The sequence below is a fragment of the Poromitra crassiceps genome, assembly GCF_964638095.1.
Source record: "Poromitra crassiceps genome assembly, chromosome: 15".
NCBI classification, from domain to species: Eukaryota; Metazoa; Chordata; class Actinopteri; order Beryciformes; family Melamphaidae; genus Poromitra; species Poromitra crassiceps.
In genome coordinates this window covers 31,873,531-31,891,991 of record NC_139634.1, presented here as the reverse complement: position 1 = coordinate 31,891,991, position 18,461 = coordinate 31,873,531, and positions in this window count along the sequence as shown.

The window sequence follows — 18,461 nt, the reverse complement described above, 5'->3', positions numbered from 1 at the left end:
AGACCCCATTACTGCCCCCTCCCCACCCTCCCCCCCACCCCTCTCTCTCTCTCTCGACCCCTCTGTCTTGAGCCCCCTTTAATGCGATGATGAGTGTATTTCCTTGGCTTTCCTCCCCTCGCCTCTGTCCATCCTCTCATTCATTTGGGCCGGGGGAAGTTTGGGGGCAGCCCGTCGTGCCACACATACCTCTGCCCTGACAACAGCCTGAGACAAAGGCAGCGGGGCAGTACAGCACGGGAGCCACAGGCTTTATGGACTGACATTAACATGGCTGGAGTGAGCGGGGTGTCTCACACCCGGCGCAGGCTGTTTACCCCATAGCACTGAGAGGTGCAGCATGAGCAGCCATGGGTGAGCGCTGGCGCTGGCTGGACTGAGCCGAGGCAGACAGGCTGACCAGACTGACCCCGTGACCCCTGGAGCCCGGATCCGCCTGGCAGTCTCGGCGCTATAATGGCCTCTACTGGACCTTGGCTGGCATACAGTAGAGTAGAGCGCCAGCTGTCCAAGATCTGAACAGTTCATTTACAAAAGTGCTATACATGTACTTCCATTTTGGGAAGAAGAGGAAAAACATGACTCTCTCTGAGATTAGTTATTTAACATCTCTAAGTCAGTGGTTCTCAACCTGGGGTCTGGGGACAACCAGGGGTCTTTGAGGAGGTTCCGGGGGGTCCGCAGCAAATTGATGAATTGTTGAACTTCAGCATTGTCTCATTTACAAGAAGTTAACACAATTAGAGAATGGAGAAGAATGACTGTTGTGATCATTTCAGTTATCTCTCACAGATAGTCATGGTCAAATCATGTCTGGCGATAAAAAATATTCTCAGATGTGGGTCAGACAAAATGACATCAAATGCGTCCGTGGCTCTTATGTGGACTATTAGGGGATCATGAGAAAGGTTGAGAATCACTGCAGCATTATAGATCATATAGAACAGTTATGGCCACTATGTTACTGCTATCCTTTGTCATACTGTTGTCCCTCATGATGGGGTTGGGGATTTTTCACAAAGCTATAGACTAGCTATAGAGGAAATGATTCAGCTCACCACTGCGTTCCAGCGTTACCAAAATTACACGGCCCAAAGGGGGGGCGCTAAAATTACACGTCAAAACAATCTATCTGTTAGTCATTGGCCCAAGGAGCAGCTGCGGGGCTCCACCCACGCATGGGGGACAGGGCACCATGTTTAGTGTTTCATTGATTATGATAGACCTCATCCCTCCCTCGTGCTCTTTTGTCTTTGCTCTTTTGTAGTCTATTCTTATTCTGCCTTGGCTGTTGCGTTGAATGAACCTTGACTCACTCGAGAGGACAAACAGGATCTGTTGTTTATTCTTGAAAGTTTTGACCTCCCACATTGTTTGCCCTTGACTGACAACCCCATTGGCAAAATACACCACGCTACAGGGCTACCACTGCCAAACAGAGAGCTGTTCGTTAGCCCTCTTCATCCTGTTATTCCTCGCTTTTTTTTCCAGCCTTAATTGATTAGTTCCAGGAACACAAAATACCAACTACACACACCCATGTACACACACATACACACTCTGGAGCCGCCATATAAATTAGCTTGGTAAAGTAGCTCCCTCCCTCCTCCCTCCATCCTCTTCAACAGTTTTCACTTTGTTAGACTCCGTATAGACAGAACCTGCCAAAAGTAGACTTAGCTGCAAAGTGCTTCCCCCTGCTGGAAAAACCCTGCACAGCAATAGTCAAATCCTTACTGACTCATCATCAGTGAGCTTGGTGATTATTCAGAGCACCGTGGACCTGTTACTCATCTGATACTGTGAAACATATGTCTAGAATTATCCTCTGTGCTAATACTACACTTCCTACTTCAATCACACTGTTTTTCCTGCTGTTTTCAGTGATAATAGACGTTTCCCAGAAAGAGACTGCGCTGTGAGGGGAAGTGTGGAACTTTCTCAAACACAAACAGTTTACTCTGTCAGGATGTGCATCTCTGATCTTTCATATCCTCCTGACTGATCCCTGCACCACAGAGGATGATGACAGGCACAGATATCCAGGCTGAAGCCAAGGTGTGCCTGAGTATTGACTGAAAGTTTAGCGTGTGTTTTGACTTTGTCTTATTAGGTTGACCCACGTTTGACCCATCTCTCTCTCTCTCTCTCTCTCTCTCTCTCTCTGTCCGTGTGTGTGTGTGTGTGTGTGTGTGTGTGTGTGTGTTGTAAGTGTTGTTGTCAATGAAAATTGTAGAGAGGTGTTCATTCTAGAGGTTGGCTGCACCTATAGGGAGGCCGTTCTAACCTAAGATGCTGAAATATCAACAGCTGGAGCAGACCATTTCACAGCTGGGCTACAGGTGTAAACTTCTAGTTTTGATATTTGGCACCCTAGGTCATGTCCATACGCTGGTTGTGAGAGGCCTTCAGATGACCTGGTCTCCCTAAGAGAAGGGCCAAGCAGTTAGCGAGGTATTGTTCAATATCTACGATTATTGGTAGCCGCTCAATATGGAGGAGGCACTGCTTTTTGTACCCATGAAGTGGATACTGACCGTTATCTTGTCTTACAGCATAACTGTATCTGTCGACCTGCCATTGTCATCATCCTGTGTGTTAACATCCTATGTAGGCCTATATGCATTATTGTGGTTGCCAATTAGGCACTCATGTAACTGACTCCCAATATCTGAATGCATGAATAGTGTTTATGTCCTTTACTTGTATTTACGTGGACATAAATAAATGAATCATTCAAATGTGTCTGTGTGTGTGTGTGTGTGTGTGTGTGTGTGTGTGTGTGCGTGTGTGTGTGCTCATGTGTGCGTGTGCGCGCCCTCGCGCATGTACATGCCTTGTCGTAATACCATGTGTGTCTGACTAATTGCATGGATGGCAAGAGTTAAACAAATTAAGTCAGAGTCATTTCCATTAATTAAAAAAAGCAAGTTTCTCCTTATGACTTGACTAGTCTAATGAGGGCCATCCCAGTTTGTGCCAGCAGGCACATCCTCATCCGTTTCACTGGACAAGCGATACGCAAAATAAGCAAGAAAAAAACTACGAAATATTACAATCAGGCATGAAACAGAGACGCGAAATAAAGATTTAACAAGTTGGAGATTCATGTGTAGTTTTATAACGTGTCATAGTTTTTTAAGATAAGGGTGTGCACTGTTTAACACACAGTGCAAATCAGCTCTATGATATTTGCTGGTGCCTGGTGGTTTATGCTTTGACTGTATCTTGTCTAATCTTTTCCATGACGGCATGTGTCTGCCAGATCACACCGTTGAGAGACTGCAGGAGGAGACCATGTTTACTATATAAACCAGATCAGAATCTCTGACTGTTCAAATGTGAGATCAGCTTTACTCCACAAGAACCTGAAATGTAAACTGAGGAAAGCTTTGGTTGCTATGGCCTCTACGAACAGTCACACATAGGCAAAGCTTACTCACAATAGGCCTACTTACACTGTAACATACTAATTATAGTAATATAATGTTCTTTCTATAACATTATACACACAAGTCTGCAGCAGTGGGCAAACCATTGATCCAGCACTGCACAGAAAGTATAAAAAATGCAGTAGGTTGATTTTGAATATAAATTATATACTGTACATACATACATACATACATACATACATACATACATAAATAAATAATAATATACTGTACAAAAATACATGTTATTTTACAGCCAAAACTCTTAATGGAAGTAGCTCTTCCTCCTCTTTGGTTTGCTGTAGAGGACGGCGTAGTGGAGCCATGAATTCGCCAGCCACAGCGCCCTCCTGAGGCAGAAGGAGGCAGTTGGCAGGGAGGAGAGAGGAGCCAGAGTCAGAGAGGCAGTTTCAGGGTCTTGCAGCGCTAAGGAGCTCGCCTGAGGTCCAGCAGAGTCTTGATGGAGCTTTGAAGCCAGCAGCAGCAGGAGCTCCAGGAGCACAAGCACCCAGACAAGGGTGCAGCCAAGCCGGGCCCGGTAAGACGTCCTAAACCTGCGTGTCTGGAGAGGCCAGCGAGACACCAGGGTGGCCTCCAGCCCCAGCAGCCCCAGAAGGAGCAGAGAGGCCAGGTGGTGAGCGTCAAGCAGCCGCTGACACAGCACCATACCCCCAGCCTCCCAGCCCCAAGCAGATCCCCCCGTCTCAACCTCCAGGCTGGCCCCCAGGCAGGCTCCCAGCCGCAGGGCCCAGTGCAGGAGCAGGAGGCCGTCTGTGAGAGCCAGCTGGCCCAGGAAGATGGCGGAGGGCTTGGTGGAGATGTGGGGGGAGCGGAGCAGCAGCAGGGCCTGCAGGCTGGAGACACAGCCCACCAGCAGGGGGAGTCCTGCTCCGTGGGGGAACAGCAGCACCGTCACCAGCTTCAGCAGCAGGAAGCGTCGCAGCAAACCTCTAGGGGCCGAGAGCACGCCTTCCTGGACTGAGCATGGCAAGCACCACCACAGGCCCATCTTCCAGACTAGTTTGAAAACCTGGTTCGGTCTGCCAAGAGCATGAAACATGTCGGTTAGCTCAGTGTGTGAAGCTAAGATCAAAGCACAAATGGGACAAGCCAAAAGTGACACATTAGTTTCCTCTACTCAGTATTTTTCATCATACTCAAAGCTCAAATCTGGAAGCCAAAGAATGAACTCACACGTAATGTTATTCTGATTCTGGGTCAAGTCAACCTCCCCACCCACCCACACACACACTCTCTCTCTCTCTCTCTCTCTCTCTCTCTCTCTCTCTCTCCCTTTCTCTCTCTCTCTCTCTGTCTCTTGACCTTTCTGGTCCTCCCTTTTCTCAGAAACCATCAGCCTTGTAAAAGTAAAGCCTATAACTGCAAAAACGTATACAATTTTTTTATAGCAGCAACTGTTTATAACGCCAACGCCTCACTACAGCACTATAGCTACTACTGCTAGACCTTCAGCTACAGTAGACATATAGGTCTAGACAAGCAAACAATCCACAGATGAATTCTTTGGTTTTTATAGGTGCCACTTAACATGATTGTGGGTGAACCTCAAATAGCGCAGATCCATTATCTCCACTCCAAGAATAAAGCAGCCATCAAAGTGTGGTTCCACAACAAATGATCATGGCATCATGCATTCCCATTGATAAGTGATTGGATGGAAGTGAACTGAAGGAGCCTAATGAACAGTATACAGCAGATTAAGAAACATGTAAGGAATATTAAGTAACAATTCAAAACCGCTTTATATCAGGCAACATGATGTGGCATTTATCAAATCCCCCTCAACACTTAAAAAACAGACATCAATCAGACCTATAGAAGGCTATCTGAAACTTTTTGCGCATAGTTTTTTTTTTTATCGTGGCTGTTAATTGATATAATGTAAACTTCTTTTTACTTCAACCTTTGCATCTCTTTAACTCTCTTCACTCGACTGGCTGATCAAAGGGTAACCGTTTCTGTTAATCACACTTTGAATGCTTCAGACTATGATCAGGGGTCCTGCCTGGACCTAGCAATGGTTCTTCAAAACAAGAAAGGCCAAATTCACAATTCAACGGAAATTCAGTGGACATACTGTAACTTGTTGGATCAGCCTTATACATCAAAGTGTAGATCATCACTGTGTTTGTTTGAGACTCACCTGTGCGAAGGCAGGAAGCTGTGATTGAAGGTCATTCTCGTGCCTGGATGTCTTTTATCCCTGCCAGCGCCTTTCCTCTAACCTGGCACTGCTGAACGTGAGAGTGTGAGCCGTCTCCACGCTCTTCTGTTTATTATCTCTGGCTGCTACTAAAGCTACGCTCCTTCTGCCAATGTCATCATGTCTAGCCTGGAGGAGAGCCAGACTGCATCTGACTGACTCATGTTGGTTGAGAGCCTATGCCCAATTGGGTTTCCCTGCATCTGTGACATCATCATCATCAAACCTATGGGTTTTGCCATGTAAGGACTGAGCCAAATAAGGAAGTGTTTGTTGGAGTGTGCGTGCCAGGAAGGGAGCTGCCTCCTCACATACACTCAGACAAGGACCTGATCATTCAGAATCCTTTGATACTATCTGATATCAGATGAGTATGCAGATCCCTTACTCAAAGCAATTTAGTCCCCCCACAAAAATGTAAGACGTGTTTTCTTGCCAGGTGTTAGAAGTCAGTGTCAATGTGGATCATATATGGCTCAAGGTCAAGTTTGTTCATTGTTTGTTTATCACAAGCACGAGTCTAAGCATTTTATAGAGAATGACTAGATCTAACTCAGGGGTCGCGACCCTAAGGTTGGGAACGACTGATCAACAGAGAGTTATATTGGACAAACATAAAGAAGCAGAACAAAGGATGCAATGTCAAGATGTATCCGTTTGTGTTGTTATGTTGGGGCGGGTAGAGTGACACAGACCACTGTATCCATAACAACGTGGGTGTGGTCGCCATGATAACTGGCCGTTGTTATCATTTGCCAAAAGTTGTGTGTCTATCCTCAACTGACTAATTGACCGACTCACTCTGGCTTTACGTTCTGCGTGGTGTGATTCATCAGTTTCTGCGTTGCTCTGTAACTCTGATGGTTGACAGTTGACAGTTGGACCAGGTGGTTTTAGTTTGAAGTTTGGATGAGAACACGTGAGGCCCGTTCCACAGGCCAGGTTTGTGTGTGTGTGTGTGTGTGTGTGTGAGAGAGAGAGAGAGAGAGAGAGAGAGAGAGACAGAGAGAGAGAGACCCACTGTGTAAGCATTTGAGTGTGTGTGTGTGTGTGCTTTGCCAGTTCTAACAGGAAACTTTGATATATCAGGGTGAGAGTGACAATGAGTATAAGGTTAGGAATCTGTATTTAGCGCGACTGTGTGGGAGTGGGTGTGTGTGTCACAGTGTGTGCATGTATAAGCAAAGAAGCAATCATTCATGATGAATTAAACATGGATTACTTATGACTTGTTATATTATAGATGTTAGAATCTGATTAGTCCATCATTAGTAGGCTACTCAACCTTTCTATTTCTATTTCAACCTTTATCTGAATTATAAACAAGGAATAAAAAAATATCTTATAAGCCATTTGTAAAACATTAGCTGATGCTGGTCAAATTCCCAACTATATTAATAAATATAACCATATTAATAAATACTTAGCTACTCATTTATAAACTTGTTGCAGCACCAAGAGGGAAAAAAATACAAAAGAAAAATTAGTTTGAAGTAAAATGGTGCGTCCTACCCGTAATGCTACCTGGCAGCTTTTGTCTTTTTAGCTCATTGTGTCATGACTGGTTCTTGCCGGGAGAAAACGAGTGGCGTTTTGGTTTGGTCCAATGAGTAAAATTTGCATAGTAATAATAATAATAATTCATTTATTTTATATAGCGCTTTTCAAGACCCAAAGTCGCTTAACAGAGAAACAACAGACAGGCAACAGAAACAGGTAACAGGCAACAGATACAGGGAACAGGTACAAGTAACGGCACGTTCACACACACGCCTAGAGCGACGCTTTAAAGGAACACTCTGCCCATTTTCAACCAGCTTTGTATCATTAGAACATCAGTAGTATATCAGAAAACTGTAAACGGTTTTGAAGTCTGTCATTTAATTTGACAGTTATTGAGTGTTAAAGTGTGGACCAGTGACATCACTGGTCCACACTAACTCAAATTAATAACTCATTAACTCAAATCAACTGTCAATAACTGTCAAACTAGATGAATGATGCATAGTTTGACATTTATTGAGAGTTGATTTGAGTTAATGAGTTATTAATTTGAGTTAGTGTGGACCAGTGATGTCACTGGTCCACACTTTAACACTCAATAACTGTCAAATTAAATGACATACTTCAAAACCGTTTACAGTTTTCTGATATACTACTGATGTTCTAATGATACAAAGCTGGTTGAAAATGGGCGGAGTGTTCCTTTAAGCAACGCCTAAGCAACGCCTAAAATTTAGGCGTCCTTGTTAACAGATGAGAGCGTTCACACATACCACTGCCACGCTGCGCTGAAGCCACGCTCGCGCTGCGCCTACGCTGTGCTGCATTTATCTTACAGTGGCGGTTCAGGGCGAGGTTGTATGGAGAAGCAGAGGAGAGGAAGATAACAGGAGGGAGGGGCAGGGGGGGGATGGGGGGGCGGAGGATGATGGTTTGTTAGAGGTGGTCAGGGGTAGGGGAGGTTGTAAGCTTGGGAGAACAGATAGGTTTTAAGTCGGGTTTTGAAAGTGCAGGAGAAGTGAGGGAGAGTCTCGGACAGTCTGGGGGAGGGAGTTCCAAAGTCAGGGTGCGGCGCGGGAGAAAGCACGGTCACCAAAGGTTTTGAGTCTGGATGGGGGGATGATGAGGGTGGCAGTAGAAGAGGATCGGAGTGTACGGGAGGGGCGATGGGGGATGAGGAGGTCAGTCAGGTAGGGGGGGGGGCTAGGCTGTGGAGGGCTTTGAAGGTGAGGAGGAGTAATTTGAAGTCGATGCGTTGCTTGATGGGGAGCCAGTGGAGAGAGTGGAGAACAGGGGTGATGTGATCGCGGGACCGGGTGTGAGTGAGCAGGCGGGCAGCTGAGTTTTGGACCATCTGGAGTCTATGGAGGGAACGGGAGGTGATGCCGGTGAGGAGGGAGTTGCAATAGTCGAGGCGGGAGGAGATGAAGGCATGGATGAGGGATTGAGCAGCAGGGGGGGAGAGGCAGTGTCTGACTTTGGCGATATTGCGGAGATGGAAATATGACGTTTTGACAACGGAGCTGACGTGGGGATCGAAAGAGAGTGTGGGGTCCAGGATGAGACCAAGGTTGCGAGCCAGGGGGGAGGGGGTGATGGTGGAGTCGTCAATGGTGACCGGTTTTATTGAGGATGGATTTGGTGCCGATGAGGAGGAGTTCAGTCTTGTCACTGTTGAGTTGGAGGAAGTTGTGGGTTAGCCAGGTTTTTATTGCGGATATGCAGTTTTCGATGTGGGTGAGGGGTGGGTTCTGGAGGGATTTGGTGCTGATGTAGAGCTGAGTGTCGTCGGCGTAGCAGTGAAAGTCCAGGTTGAATTGACGGATGATGTGACCAAGGGGGAGTATATAGCAGATGAAGAGCAGGGGGCCGAGGACTGAGCCCTGAGGGACCCCCTGCAAAACAGAGGAGAGGGTGGAGGAGTGACCAGAGAGGGAGATGAACTGTTGTCTGTCGGTGAGGTATGAGGTGAACCAGTCCAGTGCGGTGCCCTCAACACCCAGTTGGCGCAGCCTTTGGAGGAGGATGGAGTGATTCACAGTGTCAAAGGCTGCGCTCAGATCTAGTAGAACTAGGATGTTGAGGGCACCGGAGTCAGCGGAGGTGAGGAGATCGTTAATGACTTTGGAGAGGGCAGTTTCGGTGCTGTGGAAGGGACGGAAACCAGACTGTAGGGATTCAACTGTTGTGCCGAGCTGCATGTTGGTGCAGGCAGGGACAGCAGGGGTTTAAATTATGAAAAGATGAAAACATGGACTCAGAGAAATGTTTGGATCTCAATTGTTTAAAAAAATTCAACTTCTAGCAACATTGGACAAATCAGATGAATTCACCTGGATGTGAAATGAAGAGGAGATCCAACCCCCCAACTCCCCCTCCAACCCCTATCTTACTCTTGTAAGATAACAAAGCCAAAACACTCTAAAAATGGCCTTTAACTTCATGGAGTGCACATTATCAAATAACCTCAACACTGATGGGAAGCTCTGTTTGACCACATTACGTCCAGATGAGAAATCTTCCTGTATCTCCAGAGAATGCATCAAGAACGCTTCCCATTAGTGCAGATGTGTGTGTGTGTGTGTGTGTGTGTGTGTGTGTGTGTGTGTGTGTGTGTGTGTGTGTGTGTGTGTGTGTGTGTGTGTGTGTGTGTGTTAGACCCAGAAGATGTTTTCCATCATGTCTATTATCTATCCACGAACAGACAGGTTGTCAGGCATCGTTATCCTACACCTCCAGCATGTGTACAACAAAAAACACACACACACACACACACACACACACACACACACACACACACACACACACACACACACACACACACACACACCTGGAATTGAAACGAAGAAGTTGTTTATGGCCATTCCATTGGATGATTTTGCTGCTAATCAAACATGTCAACAGTATTTGTAGGACATATATATGTTTGTTTGTTTGTTTGTTTTTTGCATTATACCGTTTCCCACCTTTTCTATTTCATGTTCTCACCGATTGGGAACTATTTTTTGCTTTGTGTGTGGATTCCAGAATAACAGTAAAGACATCAAAACTATGGAATAACACAAAATAATTGAATTATGCAGTGGCCATGTTTACAAATGAAGTCTATCTTATATTTCAGATTTTTTTAAGTAGCCGCCCTTTGCCTTGATGGAAAGGCTAATGGACACCCCACCCCCGTCCGTCCAAGACCCCCCCCAATCTGCCCCCCCCTCTGTGGTCCAAGTCCCCAAGCGTCGACCAGCCCGACGCCAGACCCCTCCATCCCGGCCTGTCCCCATAGAAACAAGGTCCCAAAGCATTATAAAGGAACAGCGCCAGCACACACTAGAAATGGAACTGGCTGCGATAAACCACTATTGGTCTATCGATCCAATGCTTCGATACCAGTCTGGATTTCATACAGACGTAATACTTTCCCCTCAACACGATCTGTTTCTAAATCAGACTTAATCGCCATTCCCCTTGTGAAGCAAACGATACAAGTTCCAGGCTCTAAAAATATTAAAGCCGCACTACTTAATGTTAGGTCGCTGTCAAATAAATCTCTCCTCATCAGTGATCTGATTACCAGTCATAATCTGGATTTAATGTTCCTCACCGAAACCTGGCTCGATATGAACAACAGAGTGGCTGTTCTGTCCGAATCAGCACCGCCCAATTATAGCTTCATTGACACTCCCAGAGCTGATAAGAGGGGGGGGGGGGAGTAGCGATTGTCTTTTCTGATATGTTTCAATGTAATCAGGTAACATTTGGAGACTTTCCATCGTTTGAATACGTTGCTGCTATTCTGAAATGCTCAACCACTGTGTTACTGCTGAATATCTATAGACCACCAAAATACTCAGCCAGTTTTCTCGTTGAATTTGCTGATCTTCTCTCCTTAATTTTCATTGAACATGACTGTATATCTATTGCTGGGGATTTCAATATTCATATTGATAACCTGACGGATAATTTTGCCAAAGAACTGAATATCTTGCTTGATACTTTTGATCTGTCTCAACATGTTTCAGGGCCTACTCACAACCGAGGCCATACCCTGGATTTAGTTATTACTAGGGGCTTCAAGTCCTCTTCTGTGTCGACTATTGATGTTGCGTTGTCTGACCATCTCTGCGTCTTTTTTGAAATGGAAATCTCCCCTGAGATCATTAATAGGTCACAAACCGTTAAAAGACGAGACATTAATGCAGGCACCAGCGCGCTGTTTATGGAGACATTTTCTTTATCTCCTCCCACATCAGCTTCTGTCAATGAGATTCTTGATAACTTCAATTCAACAATTCTGAAAACTATTGATAGTGTGGCGCCTGTTAGATTAAAATTGCTGTCTGGCAAAATTAAAGCACCCTGGCGAAATTCTGCATCCGTTAGATGCAAAAAGAAAGATTGCAGGAAAGCTGAGCGTAAATGGCGGAAAACTAATCTTCACATTCACTATGATATTTACAAAGAAAGCCTTCACTCCTACAACCTCGAACTGAAAAGGTCGAGACAATCGTTCTTTTCCGAGATAATTAACAAAAATGTGAACAATGCACGCACTCTATTTGCCACAGTTGATAGACTGACTAATCCGCCTCTCTGTTTAGCACCTGAATTCCTCTCTACTGTCAAATGTAATGAGTTTGCTGCCTTTTTTACGGATAAAATTATTAATATCAGGCAGGCTATTAGTGGCTCCACACCAAGAAATGCTGTGACATCATCCTACCCGCAGATCTCTAGTTCGATAAATTTGTCCCAGTTCAGCGTTATCGACCACGACATCTTAGAGAAAACTGTGCAAGGCCTTAAATCATCTTCGTGCTGTCTCGATACCCTTCCAACAAGCTTTTTTAAAAGCGTTTATAACTGTCTGTCGTCGGACCTATTGCAAATAGTTAATAGATCCCTTGTGACCGGCACTTTTCCTGAGTCCCTGAAAACTGCAGTTATTAAACCCCTACTAAAAAAGCGCAGCCTTGATGCATCGGTAATCAGTAACTACAGACCAATATCTAATCTCCCCTTTATAGCCAAAATAATTGAAAAGGTTGTTTACCTACAACTCAATAGATTCCTAACCTCAAATGATCTCCTAGATAAACTCCAATCAGGCTTTCGCCCCCATCACAGCACTGAAACCGCGCTTACTAAAGTCATAAATGACATCAGAATGAACACAGACTCAGCCAAAAATTCGATTCTAGTGCTACTGGATCTTAGCGCTGCATTTGACACTGTTGACCACTCAATTTTATTGGACAGACTGGAAAACTGGGTTGGGCTATCGGGTACGGTCCTCCAGTGGTTCAAGTCCTATCTTCAAGACAGGAAGTACTTCGTCTCCATTGGCAATTACACATCTGACCTAACTAGGATGACCTGTGGGGTGCCTCAAGGATCCATTATGGGGCCCGTTCTCTTCAACCTTTATATGCTCCCTCTAGGCCTAATTATGCAAAAAAACAAAGTAGCCTATCATAACTATGCAGACGACACTCAGTTGTATATAACTCTTTCCTCAGCTGACTATGCCCCCATAGAATCATTGTGCCAGTGCATTGATCAAGTAAATAACTGGATGTGCCAGAATTTCCTACAGCTAAACAAAGACAAAACTGAGGTGATCGTGTTTGGCCCCAAAGAACAAAGGCTTAAAATCACTGCATGCCTTGAGTCTCGATCCCTGAAGCCTAAGGATCAAGTCAAAAATCTTGGAGTTATTATTGATTCCGATCTCAACTTTAACTCCCACATTAAGTCAATTAGAAAATCTGCTTTTTATCATCTTAAAAATATAGCAAGAATTAGGGGATACATGTCCAGACAGGATCTAGAAAAACTAATTCATGCCTTCATTTATAGTAGGTTAGACTACTGCAATAGCCTTTTTTCTGGTCTCTCCAAAAAAGAACTTAGGCAACTTCAACTCATTCAGAATGCTGCTGCTAGAGTACTAACGAAGACTAAGAAAGCTGATCATATCACTCCAGTTCTTAAGTCCTTACATTGGTTGCCAGTGTGTCAGAGAATAGATTTTAAAATACTGTTATTAGTCTATAAATCACTTAACACATTGAATGCCAGCCATGTTTTCATTCCTGTAGGTAAGTTGTGCCAGGGGTGTTTTTGACGATTCTGGCTCATTTTAGAACAGCCGAGGATTCTTTTCTGTTAAGAATTCATGAACACCAATCATCTAAAAATAACTAATAGAATGTGTGCTTTCTCTGTCTAAAAGAGTTAGTTTGCAGAGTTAGTAGTTATGTAGATATTAGCCGTTGAGTACAGCATGGTTTCAGCGTCTGGAAATTTATTCAGAGATAAATGGCTTTTTGTGAAACAGTCACTTTAACCATTCATTTTTGGCATCAGTAAGACCGTCAGACATTCTAAACAATAGTTTTGAACAGTAATTTCCTCCATAACAACAGGAAACACCCCTCTCATTCAAACTCCTCCCTCCGTGTGTCTTCTCCTCCTTCCTCCTAACAGCGGGCGTGTCAGAAGCGCGTTGTGCTGCCTGCCTGTCTGTCTGCGTGCCTGCCTGCCTGCTTGCCTGCGTGCGGGGACGAGTCTGAAATGGATTACTGTAAAATCGCCAAGCCATTTCCTTGAATGGCTTGCTCCCGCGGTGTGTGTGTGTGTGTGTGTGTGTGTGTGTGTGTGTGTGTGTGTGTGTGTGTGTTCGCGCGTTGCCCCCGCGGCTCTGGGGGGAAGAGATCTCTGTCCGTTCTGTGTGTGTGTCCGGGCTTCTGACTGTAAAATCGCCAAGCCATTTCCGCGGGAGGCGGCTGCTTTTGGGTCCCGTGGCTGTGACTTCTCTCGGTCTCTGTCGCCACTTAGTGGTCGGTAAAATAGATTACACACATGCTCTTGCTCCAAATAGTTATCTCGAAGATGTAAAAGGGGTTGATTGATGTCCCACCGTCAAAAAAAAAAAATGTTTATGTAAGACGAGTTAGCTCGTCCTTGGCACTTAAGCGCTGGATTATGTAAGACGAGTTAGGTCGTCTCTGGCACTTAATGTGTTAATGGCCTAGGCCCAAAATACATAGCTGAATTGCTCCCACGCTACGAACCGTCTAGAACTCTTAGGTCAACAGGGTCCAGCTTATTAACTGTCCCTAGGATCAAATCAAATCACGGGAAGGCTGCATTTACCCACTATGCTTCTGCTAGCTGGAACAAATTGCCTGAAGACCTCAGATCTGCCCCAACCTTACTTACTTTTAAAAATAGACTAAAGACTTTTATGTTTACCGTCGCTTTTAACTGCTGACAGCTACTATGCAAACCCAATGAGTCCTCTATAAGTTTTAGCTCTTTCTGCAACTGCTGCGCCTGCTGCCTATTGCACTTTTTTATACTCTTTTTTTTTTTTTTTAAGTTTTGTTGTGATGCTTTTAAATGTCCATTTTATTTCTTCTTTTCGTTTATTTTCCTGTAATACACTTTTTATACTCTTTTTTTAAAGTTTTGTTGTGATGCTTTTAAATGTCCATTTTACTCTCTTCTTTTCTTTTATTTTCCTGTCAACCATTTTATGTGAAGCACTTTGAATTGCCTCTGTGTATGAAATGTGCTATACAAATAAACTTGACTTGACTTGACTTGACAAGGCATTGGAAAGAAAGTCATACATAGGCATCAAATCACTGTTTATATTTGTCTAAAAAAATATCACATATTTAGGTATAATTAAGCCGATCAAAATGGCTTTATGGTAAAGGACAACACCTACATATTGAGTGTTCAAACTTTTGACTGGTAGTGTATAACAGTTGTATCTGATCACATACAGTACAATGATGCTGCACCACATTGTTAAAGCCTTGTGGTATTGATTTATCATACAGTGTCATACAGCTGCTGTCAATCCTTTGACCATTCAGTAAATAACTTGTGGCATCCAGGATGTGAATGGAGATAGCATCTGTACATCTCAGCTCATACATTGTATATTAGGCTACGTCAGATAAACCACTACACATAGCAGCTAACGGATGCTCTGCGGCATTCAAAAACTGCAACTCGGTTCCTGAAGTCTCACTGATTCATGTCCTTTCTCTGAGATGTGCTTTGTAGGACAATTCACTCGAGTGTTGTGGTGAACAGCGAAAGCCAGAGATAAGATGACCTACATAAGCCCAACATGCGTCATTGTCAGAGTGCACCTGATCTCTCAGGCCAGAAGAAAGTAAATCATATTTTATCAAATTTAATTCCAGTTCATTTCAATTAAAGAAAATTACCCATAAAACCCATGTCTGCTTGAAATCTTGCGACCATCCAGATATTAAACCCTGTTTTTTTTCACTTGCACAAATGAGTGTTTATCTCATCGCGTTTTATCATTATCACTAGCTAAATAAACTAGCTGACTTTGGACCAAACAGGAATGATTCATATATATTAGCAGATGACCCTGAGAAACAGCTGCACCCACTTCCCTGGAAGGACTGCTGGAGAGGCGAAGGAGCTGCTGGACTCTGCTCAAATATGCAAGTTTCTGGGGAACTTTATCCAAAGTATCCAAATAACCATATACGGTAATCTGGTAAACAACTGTCCCTGTTGGACGTTAAAGAAAATGAGACAGAACGTGCTGTATTCCTAAATATTTTGAAAAGCAGAGGTGAGAATGGATTGGTAAAAAAAATAGTTGTGACAGGGCGAAACCATCGGAGGCATGTCAACAGTTTGTGTTTGACGCCCACTACACGTTACGATGTGCAAAACGAACAGGCTTGCAGCCTCCATTTTGATACATATATTCACACTAGATCACCTTTTCAAACAATAATAAATTCACTGGAAAGATTAGTACTGAGTTAAGTCAACAGTAAACAGTAATAGACACACACACTGCCCAAGATCACACACACACACTTACTGCAGCTACCGCCCACAAAGTAATCACAATAGCTCATGAAACTGACAATCCACTTAACCGTCACTTGACATTTAACATCTCTGAACATCTCTGCTATACCGGCTATATTTAGCTAGTGGCCATATTTATTATATTATACCTATCTTTGCATATAATTTGACTGAAAACACTTTTTATTTAATTAAAGTTGTACGACAGCTTCATTGTCATGTCTGATGCAGTGTTAAGCACAATGATTGTGGAAAATGTTTCTCTTTGAGACTAACTGCCCATCTACTGTATGCCGACAATATCTCAATCACTTTCCAAGCAGTCAAAGATAATCAAAGTTGTATAAATGTGCTATACAGTATGTATATGGCAGACAGTACAATGACATAACTACCCAAATCCCTTGGGAACACCAAGCATTATGCCTCTGACATTATTGATTGATTGGACATTTAAAGAGAAACTGTAAAATCAAGAAACTCCAAATGCACTTTCAACAGCCCATCAGAAGGATCAAGACACTTAATGCACCATTATGCCCTTTTAACAATTATTATTTGCAGTGCACTTAATGCACTATCACGCTAATTGAATAATGATTCTTTGATGATTTGGATCTGTGGTGTTGATACAGAATACTCCTGAGTGCCGGTAAGGTTGAATCTTTGTCTACGCCACGTGTCAAACCACTAAATGAGTTGTGAGAGATTGAGAGATGACCCGCCCTTCCCCTAAACAAGCCTTTCAACTTTTAAATGATCCATTTCCACTGCAGTATCCGCACTCCATTTGCTAAGTGTAAACCCCTCATTAGCATTAGACAGGAAATGCTGTGGAATAACCCCTTCCATCATCAGGCAATTAAGAGGGATTCATCTGGTTGACCCATACATCTTTGTCTGTTTGCCTTCACCTCACACCAGTTGGCTACATACCTTCATACCCCAAGCTATTTCTCCGAGCTTTCAGTGCCCTATGCCCCCTCCCGCCCCCTGAGATCATCAGTTGCGGCAGCACTTGTTGTTCTGAGGTCTAGACTGATACACAAAGGGGACAGAGCTTTTGCAGTCAAGGCTTCCAGACTCTGGAACGACTTGCCTGAGGAGATCAGGGCCGCAAACTCTGTCTCATCTTTTAAATCACTGTTAAAAACCTACCTGTTCAAAACCGCTTTTCAGTGATTTTAGGGCATTTTATTTTCTGTTCTTAATGCGATTCATTTTTGGCTTTTAATGGTCATTTATGTGGTTTTTAACCTGTTTTATTCATTGTGCATTTTAAATTGTCTTGCCTGTTTTGATTATAAAGCACTTTGTAACTGTGTTTTGAAAAGTGCTATATAAATAAAGTTTATTATTATTATTATTATTATTACCTTGGCTTACTTCTTGCTTTGCTAATATCCTCCCGTAAACTAAATCCTAAAGTCCTATTTGACACTATCAACACTGTCACTCCTGCACCCAGGTCCGCCGACAGGGGGCAACAGGGTAAGTTGTCCCGTGCCCTGGGAGTGGGGGGGCAGGACTCAGGAGGGCCGTCTAATTGTCTAATTTAATTGGATGAGGGTTGAGACCATATGGGATTATTTTGTCCTGGGCCCGGGCAAGATACACGGCAGCCCTGCCTGCACCCCATGTAAATATTGCTCTGATTTTCCACTTAAAAAACCCCGAATTGGATTGATTAAATGGTATTGCTGCTTTGATGTAATTTTACAGTTTCAAATTCATTCTTGAATTATTTTGTAGATAGTAAATATGCTTGTTAAGTAAATAAAAAGCATTTACATGTACTGCCGCAGTGGCACCCAGAACTTGGAAGTATGAAATAAAGCAAACAAATGTTAATATCTCAAAAACTATACATCACAGCGCTTATATTTTGATTTTGTGAGTTTTTGTGAGATTCTGCTACTTCTTATCTCTGTATATTGATGTGACCGCTACGCTGCATACAGACACTAAGACAAATTCCTCGTATGTAACTTGCATACTGTGGCAATAAAAGTGATTCTGATTCTGATTTGTGAGAGCAGAAGTAGCTCCTCAAGGGTCTGATGTATAATATATAGATATGTGTTACAGTTGTTTGTGAACTGCCAGAGTTTTTAAAATGAAGTGAATTTAGTAAAAAGTACAGCCTGCTAGAGTGAGACACTCGAGGCTGGCTCCATAGGGTCCTATTATAAAGGCTGGAAAAAACAAACAAACTGTGATTTCTCAAACAGTACAAAAGATAAATTAAAGCTGAATTGGGGCGATAGAGTCCTAAAAGTGGTCAGTCGTTTAAAGTTTAAATGGAGTGTCTAAGCGGGAAGGAGTAGTTACAGTTCAAAGAGGGCATGGTACTGCTGTTTAAAACCAACCCAGTTGCCCCAGTAAACCATTGGTTTACCGACACTGATCCCTTGTATTTTGCATTG